A 10,367-nucleotide genomic window follows, 5' to 3' on the forward strand; every position below is an offset into this window, starting at 1 on the left:
ACCTCTATAAGGTCACCCCTCAGCCTCCAACACTCCAGGGAAAACAGCCCCAGCCTGTTCAGCCTCTCCCTATTGCTCAATCCTCCAACCTGGCAACATCCTTGTAAATCTTTGCTGAACCCTGTCAGGTTACACAACACCTTTCCAATACTGACGCACATTTACTTTGGACACATGGATCAGCAGGAGTCGTTAATAAAATGGCCTTCCTTTGGCTGCTGGTACAAGTCATCCAGTGGGCCAATTTAATTTGCCTGAAGCTATGTAAGACCAGTGCTTCAAGAGCCAAAAGCCGAAATCGACACAGGTTTTAATAAGGGAGAAATTAGTCAATGTGTCATCTTCCTGAAGTAGCATTCATTGAGGAAGAATGTTGATGAGACCATGATATACCTGCCACTCTCACTGCTTGCTTTTTGATTATAAATATGATGTTTTAAACATTTTAAACATTGAAAGACATCAACTTGCAATAAAGTTTGGGCGGCACAGTGGCTCAGTGTTTAGCATTGCTGCCTCACAGCACCAGGGTCCTGGGTTCATATTCCAGCCTCGGGCAACTGTCTGGGTGGAGTTTGCACATCCTCCCCGTGTCCCACAGTCCAAATTTGGGTAGGTTAGGTTAGGTGGGTTGGCTGTGCTAAATGTAGGGTTATAGGAATAGGGTGGGGGGTTGGGGGGGCGGTCTGGTGAGATGCTGTTCCGAGGGTCAGTGCAGACTTGATGGCCAAATGGCCTCTTTCTGCACTGAAGGGATTGTATGAAAACAGCATCAAAGCCAGCTATCAGGCTGATTAGACTAATATGCACCACTCTCCTGCTGCTTTCTTGTAGCCCTGCAAATTAATCCTCTCTGAGTCCTTGTCTAACTGCCTTTTGAAAATCTTTGCACGCTCTACCACTTTAAGGTCATCATTTCAGATCATGAAAGCCCTCCGTGAAAAATCGTTTTGCCATCTCGCTTTTGTTTGCCAATCATTTCAAATCAATAATGTCTGCAATTGATTGCCACTGACATGTTGCGAGCTGGAGTTCCTAATTTCAGGCGAATTCATGTCTGCAGAGAGCAGCTGTATTCAACAGCAGCAGGAGTGACAAGGAGGTGTTGGTAAAATCAACTCTTTGAACATCTTTTAGCAATGGAGCACGCATTCCAGGAATTGAGCCAGTGAAAGAATACCAGCTGCAGAAGTTACACAAGAATAGAGAGAAAATATAGACTGCAAGAACATGTGATGTTTTTGTAAAACACAAACCCCGATACGTGTACCATTGGCAGAGCAAAGGGCAAAATATTGCTTTTTATCACGTTTTTGTACTCGTTACACACTCAGTTTGTAGTTTGCTTCGGCTGGGTGACCAAGATGATTTTGTAGTGTGACAGACATCGTTACATCACGTGGCACTGTCCTTTGGGTTTCAACTGAAGTGGTGGTTAGATTGTGGCCAGACCAACATAAATATGCCAGAAAACACGTGAATATATTCTTTCAGTACTTTATTGAGGGAAGAAAGGGATGAGGAAGAAAGGAAGGCGCACACTTTAAATGAGCGGAATTTCAAATGGAGCTTTGCAACCACTATTCGAGCACAGGAAACATGGCAGTCAATTTGTCCACAGCAAGATCCCACAAGTAGCAATTGTATAATGACCAGGAAATGGATCAATTTTTGTGAGGGGGTTGGAGAGAACCCGCTTGCTCTTCTTTGAGTAGTACTGCAGAGGTTTTTACGTCCACCTGAGAGGGCATTTGGTTTAACGTGTCATCGGAAAGCCAGTACCTCGTACAGTGCAGCACTGCCTCAGCTCCACACAGGCGCCATGTTATAGTTCCTCAAATGGGAGGGATGCAGGAGCCCTGTCTCTGCCAAAAGGAGGAGTTTGAAGAGGTGGCCTGGGACAAAACCATAAAGCGGGGTTTGTAATTGAGGAGCAATTGGGACGAACAGGGATGGAGTGAAGGTTGCCAATGGGAAGGAGCTAATTCTTCACATGCCTGGTCCGCCAGGCACTTTGTCAAACGCTTCTGAACACAGGCACCTTCTGTTCCTCACAGTTCCTGCCTTGTCACACTGATGTCCTTCATTCTGTAACGCCTAGATATATGGCCGTGTAGCTTTGCGCTCCCAATGCTATTTCAGGCACTTAATGGGCTCCTTATTGCAGACCACAACTGTTTGCGAGCATTTATAGTTGCGCCTGTTTCATTTTGCAAGGCAGATGATTCCTCACTTTAGCGCATAAACTGGAAACAACAAAACGGGCGTATAAATAGAAGGCAGATATTCTTCCAAAAGTCTTTATTAATCTACAGTCAGCCCACAAGACTTCACCCACTTCACCCTCCTACCCCCACCAAGCTCGGACTAATATTTACTGCTATCTTTTGATTTGCCCTCTTTGAGCTTTGAATGTATGCTACCTTTCGAACTTTCGTGTCATGTCCCTGGTGTAGATTTTAACATAACAGCCAGTTTCATGAGGCCCACAAGGCACGGAGTGTGCAATTCATTTTGAGAAAAGACCGCACACAGAAATTGGAAACGTTTTGCGATCTACTGTGCCATTTTGAGCAAGGGTTTGTGAGACTCGGGTCCTGGGTTTTCAGCAGTAAGATGCAACTCGTCGGCTAAGTTTCTGCAATCTTATAGTCACGGAGGTCGACAGCAGTAAAAAAGTACCCTTCAGCCCATTGAGCCTGTGCCAGTCAAAAACAAGTTCCAAACTATTCTAATCCCATTTTTCAGCAGTCTTTCATCACTCTTTTCCTCCAAGGCGATCAGCCAGTGAGGCTGAAAGAATAAACTGCAACAATATCTTCAAATGACAAAGCACAGCAGGTGGACTCTGATACCCACATGAAAAATAGTGGAGAGGAATTGTGAATTGACACTGCTGATGTTTATTTCCAAAGTCATTGATGATGACAGCCCTAAGGGTCAAAAATGAACATCATGTGTTCCCAAGGATAAATATTTTCTTGTTTTAAAAAAAAAATCAAGTTGCCTCTTGGGACAAGAACTTGGACCTTCTAGCCGAGAGAAAGAGACTCGACCACAGCAGCCTTTCAATGCCCCCTCGAAAATGAGAGGGATTCACCAAGGCCTGGTACCTTAGACCACTTGGCCATTCTCACACTGATGTCACCATGTAACAAACTCCTCAGATAATTGGAAGCGGTGAGGCTGACTATTGCTGGGGTGAAATACTATCGCCTGTTTCAACTGTAAATTGAAGGACCCCATTTGAATAGGTTTTTTTTTGATACGATGATGATTGCAAATGGATTGTGCTTCCGATTGCAAATCAGCAAACAGTTAAAGGCAATGAGTTTGAATAAACCCAGTAAGCAGGCCCCTACATGTGCAGAATGAAACCCTTCATCCACCAAGTATTTCGCAATATTTTTTCTCAGGTTACTATGCATCAGTCAAGCTCTCGTGCAGAAGATAAGATCGGAAATCTTCACTGTGCCTGTACCTGAATAGATGGAGTTCCAACGCCAACTGCTTCAAATTTCAGCTCTCAGCTCTGAGGTTGTACCTGCTTATACATGCATCTGTGTGAACTCTTCACCAAGACCTCTGGCGACGCGCATTTGATCCACTGAAGGTCAAAAGGTCATCACGATATTCTGTTTTCCCAACGTAGCAACTGAAAGACAGGAGAGAGTTCAACAGAAGCTGCAGATCACGTCTTCCCTGCAAACCGACCTGACACCACTTCCCTTCCCACATTCCCTTCTTAACCCACTTAGGTCTCCCTGGAGGTGGTCAGAAGGGGAAATGACGGGAGAAATCTCCCCGAGAGAGAAAACTCAACCCCTTTCTCGCCACCGCTACAGTTAAGAAAGTTCAGGAGTCATTTTTGACTCGCCCCCCGCCCCCGGCTTGGCCCTGAAGTGGTCCGTTAATGGCCACCACACACACCCTCAACTCACCACCTCCCCAGCTATCTGCCACCATTCAGGTGAAATCGGTGGCTACTTTCTCACTGTGAAACCATGGTAACCCACCTGCTGAGTTAGGGGAGCAGAGGTGGGGGTGTCCTTCAGTTGCCCCAATCTGGGGGGGGGGGGTGGGTGTGCAGTGGGAGGAACGGACAGAAGGCACAAGGGAGTAGCCTCTGAAAGCTACCCCACCATCCTTGTCTACAACCCTTCTGACTCTGATTCCCTGTGGTCCCCACCCCACAGGATGGGATGAAAAGACAATCTGTTGGAAAATCTGTGAAATGGCTGCCCCAGAAATGCGACGGATGCTGGGCCATTGAGTAAACGTGCGAGGAGGAGATCAACAGATTTTTAATTAATAATGGATTGAGAGTGGGCGGGAAAGTGGAGTTGAGGCTGAGATGAGATAGTATTAAATGGCAGAGCCGGTTCAAGGGACTGAATGGCCTACTCTGGTTCTCATGTTCTTTCACCCCTTTACACGCCAATGAAAATTGCATCACAGAGCCCTGATGATTACATTTAAAAAGTTGCAATTGGATGATCTTAATGAATTATATGTGAAGGAATAATTTGCATTGTAGCTTGCAGCTGTCGAAACAGAAACAGTCACTTGAACTGGCGAGAGTTATCAAACCAACACTTTTATTCAGGAAACAATTTTTAAACTGTGCAGCCAGGGAAAAAAAAGGCGATTTGTCATCATTCAACTTCTATTTTCACCACGTGAGGGAGGTGTTTAATGCAAACTTAATAGAAACGGCTCAATTTGTACGTGTTTCAGCGTAATGCATTTGGTTAAATGAGTAGGGGGCGACCGGGAAAGGAATTGCCGATAAGGGGCGGTCGAACATCACAGATTCCCAAGACTTGATATGGATCTGAGATCGCTTTAAGATTAAACATCAAAAAGCGACCACCTGTTTTCAGTAAGAGGAGTCAAGCACTGCCTTGCATTTTCCTTAACAACGCTACCTCAGTCAAAAATGCACTTGAATCACATCCAAGGCTGTCAGCTCCTGATAAGCGAGCAAGGAAAACCAGCAACATTTGCCAGAGAGCCTTCTCACAGCAGCTCCGCCACACATTTCTTGAAGGAGCTGTGCACATTCCTCCAGATTCTGGCCTGAGTTAACAAATTACACTGAGCACCTGAAAGACATTTTCACTGAGGCAGTTGAACACCATGTGTTTTCACCAGCACCTTCTGATCGGTGGGTAATGTTAAAGGCATCCGTCTTTATGTCCAGAGGTCTCAGAGTAGTTAATTATTGCCTTTCTGGAGCAGAGAGACTGTTCTGTCACTGCGTGCGATCTGTGTCCCCACTCAGACTGGTTCCCAGGATGGCAGGACAGACGTATGAAGAGAGATTGGATCGGTTAGGACTATATTCACTGAAATTTAGAACAAAGAAGGGGGATATCTTAGGGACTGATAAAATCCAAACAGGACTAGACAGGGTAAACACAGGAAGGATGTTCCTGATGACCAGGGAGTCCAGAACCAGGGGTCACAGGCTAAGGATCTGGGGTAGGCCATTTCGGACTGAGATGAGGAGAAATGTCTTCACCCAGAGTTTGGGAGCCTGTGGAATTCTGTCACAGAAAGTGATAGAGACCAAAACATTGAATGTTTTCAAGAAGGAGTTAGATATAGTTCTTAGGGATCAAAGGGAATGGGGAGAAAGCAGGAACAGGGACTGAGTTGGATGATCAGCCAGGATCAGATTGAACCTATTGTACAGCACAGTGCATGCCCTTCAGCCCTCAATGTTGTGCCGACCTTTTATCCTACTCTAAGATCAGACTAACCCACATACCCATCATTTTCTATCATCCATATGCCTATCCAAGAGTCGCTTAGATGTCCCCAATGTATCTGACTCTACTCCCACTGCTGGCAGTGCATTCCACACACCCACCACTCTCTGTGTCAAGGACCTACCTCTGACATCTCCCCTAAACCTTCCTCATTACCTTAATTACCTTAAAATTATGCACCTTTGTGATAGCCATTTCCGCCCTGGGAAAAAGTCTCTATCTATCCATTCAATCTATGCCTCCCATCATCTTGTACACCTCTATCAAGTCATCTCTCATCCTTCTTCATTCCAATGAGAAAAGCCATAGCTCCCGCAACCTTTCTTCATAAGACCTGCCCTCCCAGTCCAGGCAGCATCCTGGGAAATCTCCTCTGCACCCTCTCTAAAGCTTCCACATCCTTGCTATAATGAGGCACCCAAAACTGAACACAGTATTCCAAGTATGGTCTAACCAGGGCTCTGTAGAGCTGCAGCATAACTGAACGGCTCTTAAGCTCAATATCCCGCTAATGAAAGCCAACACACCATACGCCTTCTTGACATCCCTATCAACTTGGGTGGCAACTTTGAGGGATCTATGGACGTGGACCCCAAGATCCGACTGTTCCTCCAAGCACCAAATCCAATATGGCCTCCCCTCTAGTCGGCCTATCTACATATTGAGTGAGGAATCCTTCCAGGACACACCCATAACAACAACCCTGTTTCTTCTGCACCTTTCCAAAATCTGCCTCCCAATTCGCTGCTCGATGTCTCTGTTGTTATTGGGGGGGGGGGGATCTGTGGGAAACTCCCAATGAAGTGACTGCTCTTTTTCTGTTTCTGACTGCCACCCATACTGACTCTGTAGACAAACCCTCCTCGACCACCTACCTTTCTGCAGCTGTGGCACTATCCCTGATTAGCAATGCCACTCTTGCACCTCTTTTACCACCCCCCACCACAACCATTCTTTTTGAAACGTCTAAATCCTAGAACATCCAACAACCATTTCTTCCCCCTGTGATATTCAAGTCTCCATAATGGCCACAACATCATAGTTCTAAGTACTGCTCCGTGCTCCTCAGTTCATCACCCTTATTCCTGATATTCTTGCATTAAAATAAACATACTTCAACGCATCACACTAACTGCACCTTTGCCCTATCGAGTGCCTATCATTCCTCACAGATTCTGCATGCTGTATCTGGCTGTTCCCTACCGTCATCTGATCCGAAGCTCTGGTTCCCAACCCCTGCCAATGTAGTTTAAACCTTCCCAAAAAGCTTGAGCAAACCTGCCCTGGTGTCCCTCCAGTTCAGATGCAGTCCATCCTCCTTGTATAGGTCCCATCTTCCCCAGAAGGTATCCCAATGATCCACATATCTGAAGCCCTCCCTCCTACGCCAGTCCTGCAGCCACATGCTCATCTTCACTTGCTCTCTGTTCCTAGCCTCAGTAGGCTGTGGCACTGGGAGTAATCCTGAGATTACTACTCTGCTCATCCTGCCTTCGAGCATCCAACCTAACTCTCCATATTCTCTTTACTCTTTTCCTATCTATGTCATTGGTACTGATGTGTACCATGACTTCTGGCTGCTCTCCTTCCCTCTTAACAATCCTGTGGACTCGATCCAAGACAACCCTGACCCTGGCACCTGGGAGGCAACACACCATCCAGGAGTCTCATTCGCAACCACAGAAACTCCTGTCTGTCCCTCTCACCATTGAATCTCCCATCACGATTGCTCTCCTATTCTCCCCCCTTCTCTTCTGAGCTACAGAGCCAGGCTCAGTGCCAGAGACCTGGCTGCTGATCCCTTCCCCCCCCCAACAGTATCCAAAACGATATACCTATTATTGAAGGGAACGGCCACAGGGAGTCCCTGCACTGTCTGCCTATTCTCTTTCCCCCTCCTGACGGTCACCCAGCTCCCTTTATCCTGTAACTTAGGTGTGACTACCTGCCTATAACTCCTCTCTATCACCCCCTCAGCCTCCCAAATGATCCAAAGTTCATCCAGCTCCAGCTCCAGTTCCCTAACACGGTCTGTGAGGAGCTGGAGTTGGGTGCACTTCTCTCAGGTGAAGTCAGCAGAGACACCAGAGGACCCGTACCTCCCACACCCTGCAAGAGGAGCATGCAACTGTCCTAGCCTCCATCCCCTCTGCTCGAAATTACTGAGAGAGATTGAATAAATGAAAAAAGAAACCTTACCTTACCAACCCCCCACACATGGTCTTTGTTTTGGTTAGAGGACTAGGATGGGTGGGAGATACTATACGTGTAAGTGTTTCGGGTTTAGCCACAGCACGAATATATCAGTTCACATGTCCAGCAATCCCCGTGTCTGTGTCCACTCCTGTTGAACCTTTGCTCCACCTATTCACGAGGTAAGTCCTTTTGGAGGGAAATTTAGCTTGCCGGCAGCCCCCTGGTCCTCGCTCTCACCCCTTCCACTGCTGCTGCAAAATGGAGGCCACTGACTCTCACACACACTCTTCTCTCACACGCACTCTGTCTCCGTCACAGTCTCTTTCACACACATGCACACTGCTCAAGTGTGGCTGATTGTTCCTCTCCTTCATCCAGCCATCATGCCACAGGTCATACAACCCATTGTTCTGGGGAGACAGTGGTTCAGTGGTCAAGGCATTGGACTCCCACTCAAGAGGCTAATGACCTGGGCTGTGGGTTCAAATCCCATCACCACTGCAGCTGATAGATTTGGGATGTAGTTGAATCAGTCTGGAATTGCAAACTAGTCTCAGAGAATGGTCACTAGGACAGCTATTGTTAAATACTGTACAAACCCAACTGGTTCATGAGTGTCCTTCAGAGAAGGAAATCTGCCATCCTTACCTGGTCTGGTCCACACATGACTCCAGACCCATAACAATGTCGTTGTCTTTGAAGTGGCTGAACATGCCATTCAGTTCAAGGGGCAGTGAGGGATGGGGTGAGAAATATTGGCCTTGCCAGTGATGCCCACCTCCCGTGGAAGAATAAAGAGAAATATTTGGCTGTGTTTCAACACTGTGGCCCCTCTCCAGTCAACTGCTGTACCATCCCGAGCTTCAATTGCTGTGCATTGGATTGGTAACCTGCCCTTAAGGAAGATCAATTTGGGGCACTTCTTCAACTTTGAAGACTGCGCACATCTGGGCAGATGAAGCACACACTTGTTTCTTTCTCCTGGGCAATTTGTCTCTCCTGGGAGAGATCACAACGTGTGCCCAGAGGCTACCGATTGAGGGTTGGCACAGTGTGGCTGATGGGAGGCTGTTTGGCTCTTACCCCTTGCTGCTGGCTTGGTGGGAGGATTTACACATCAACACTCAGCCTGTTCGGCCACGTCACAAAACTACTTCCCTTGGCCATCAAGTCGCAGATGAGGCTGGAACTTGGACCTTCCTGAGCCAGAAGCGGGGACGCTCTGTACCATGGGGAAACTGAACTGTGTGGTTTGGTTCAAAACAATGACAAAAGCCTTGATCTGAGAGACTATGTTGTGAGAAAGTGGTGTAATAGCGCATGGGGTCAGAATATGGAGAGGAAATCAAAAAGTAGGCCGGACGCAACTTCAAGGCACTCCAGCGGGGTTGAGAGCAGAGGAGTATAGCAGACCAGGGAGGTGGAGCTGGCTACAGAGTAACAGACTGGTACCGATAAGGCTCAGATGTGATTTGTCATGAGGACAGCGTTTTACGTTTGACTGGAGTTCAATATTGCTCTTTTACAACAACGTCTTAATGCATTCGAGATTCATTCACTCAATTTGACCTGATGAAAACCTGAGATTGCACGACTGCCTTGTAACTGAGAGTAAACTCTGTGCCCTCATAACGCACTGATTTATACACTGCACGCTCATCAAACCAAACAGGTTACGCATTAGAATGTGGGGGTGGGCACACAGCCATCTGGCTCAGTAACATCATCAAATCCAATGTGAAATACAGGCACCCAGCAAGTTTATAACATATTTACGGTTTAAACAAAAATCATCTGAGTAGGTGGGCTCAAGTGGAAAACCCATTTCGTTAAGTGCTTTGGAATGAATTGGTGAAAGGAATGATTGAAATCGGCTCTGGTGTACACATTTGGCTACTGATGGCTTGTTATGAACTTGAATTTGATCGCGATTTAGACTGAAGCATGGTGTTGTCGTGGAACTGCAGTCTGGCCTAAGTAGTTCGGAGGTTCAGGACGATCAATTTGAGGACACAGATTCAAATCCCACCACGGCCCCTCATGGCAGTTAAATTCAGTTCGTACATAGAATCCCGACAATGTGGAAGCAGGCCATTCGTGTGGACCCACTGAGTCCACACTGCAAAGCATCCCACCCAGAGCCACATCTCTATCCTATCCCTGGAACCGTGAATTTCCCATGGTTAATCCATCTGGCCTGCACATCCCTGGGCACTATGGGTAATTTAGCATAGCCAATCCACACTAACCTGCACATCCCTGGGCACTATGGGACAATTTAGCATGGCCAATCCACCCTAACCTGCACATCCCTGGACACTATGGGACAATTTAGCATGGCCAATCCACCTAACCTGCACATCCCTGGACTGGAATTGAAAGCTGTTCTCAGGGAAA

The sequence above is a fragment of the Chiloscyllium plagiosum genome, chromosome 43, assembly GCF_004010195.1.
Source record: "Chiloscyllium plagiosum isolate BGI_BamShark_2017 chromosome 43, ASM401019v2, whole genome shotgun sequence".
NCBI classification, from domain to species: domain Eukaryota; kingdom Metazoa; phylum Chordata; class Chondrichthyes; order Orectolobiformes; family Hemiscylliidae; genus Chiloscyllium; species Chiloscyllium plagiosum.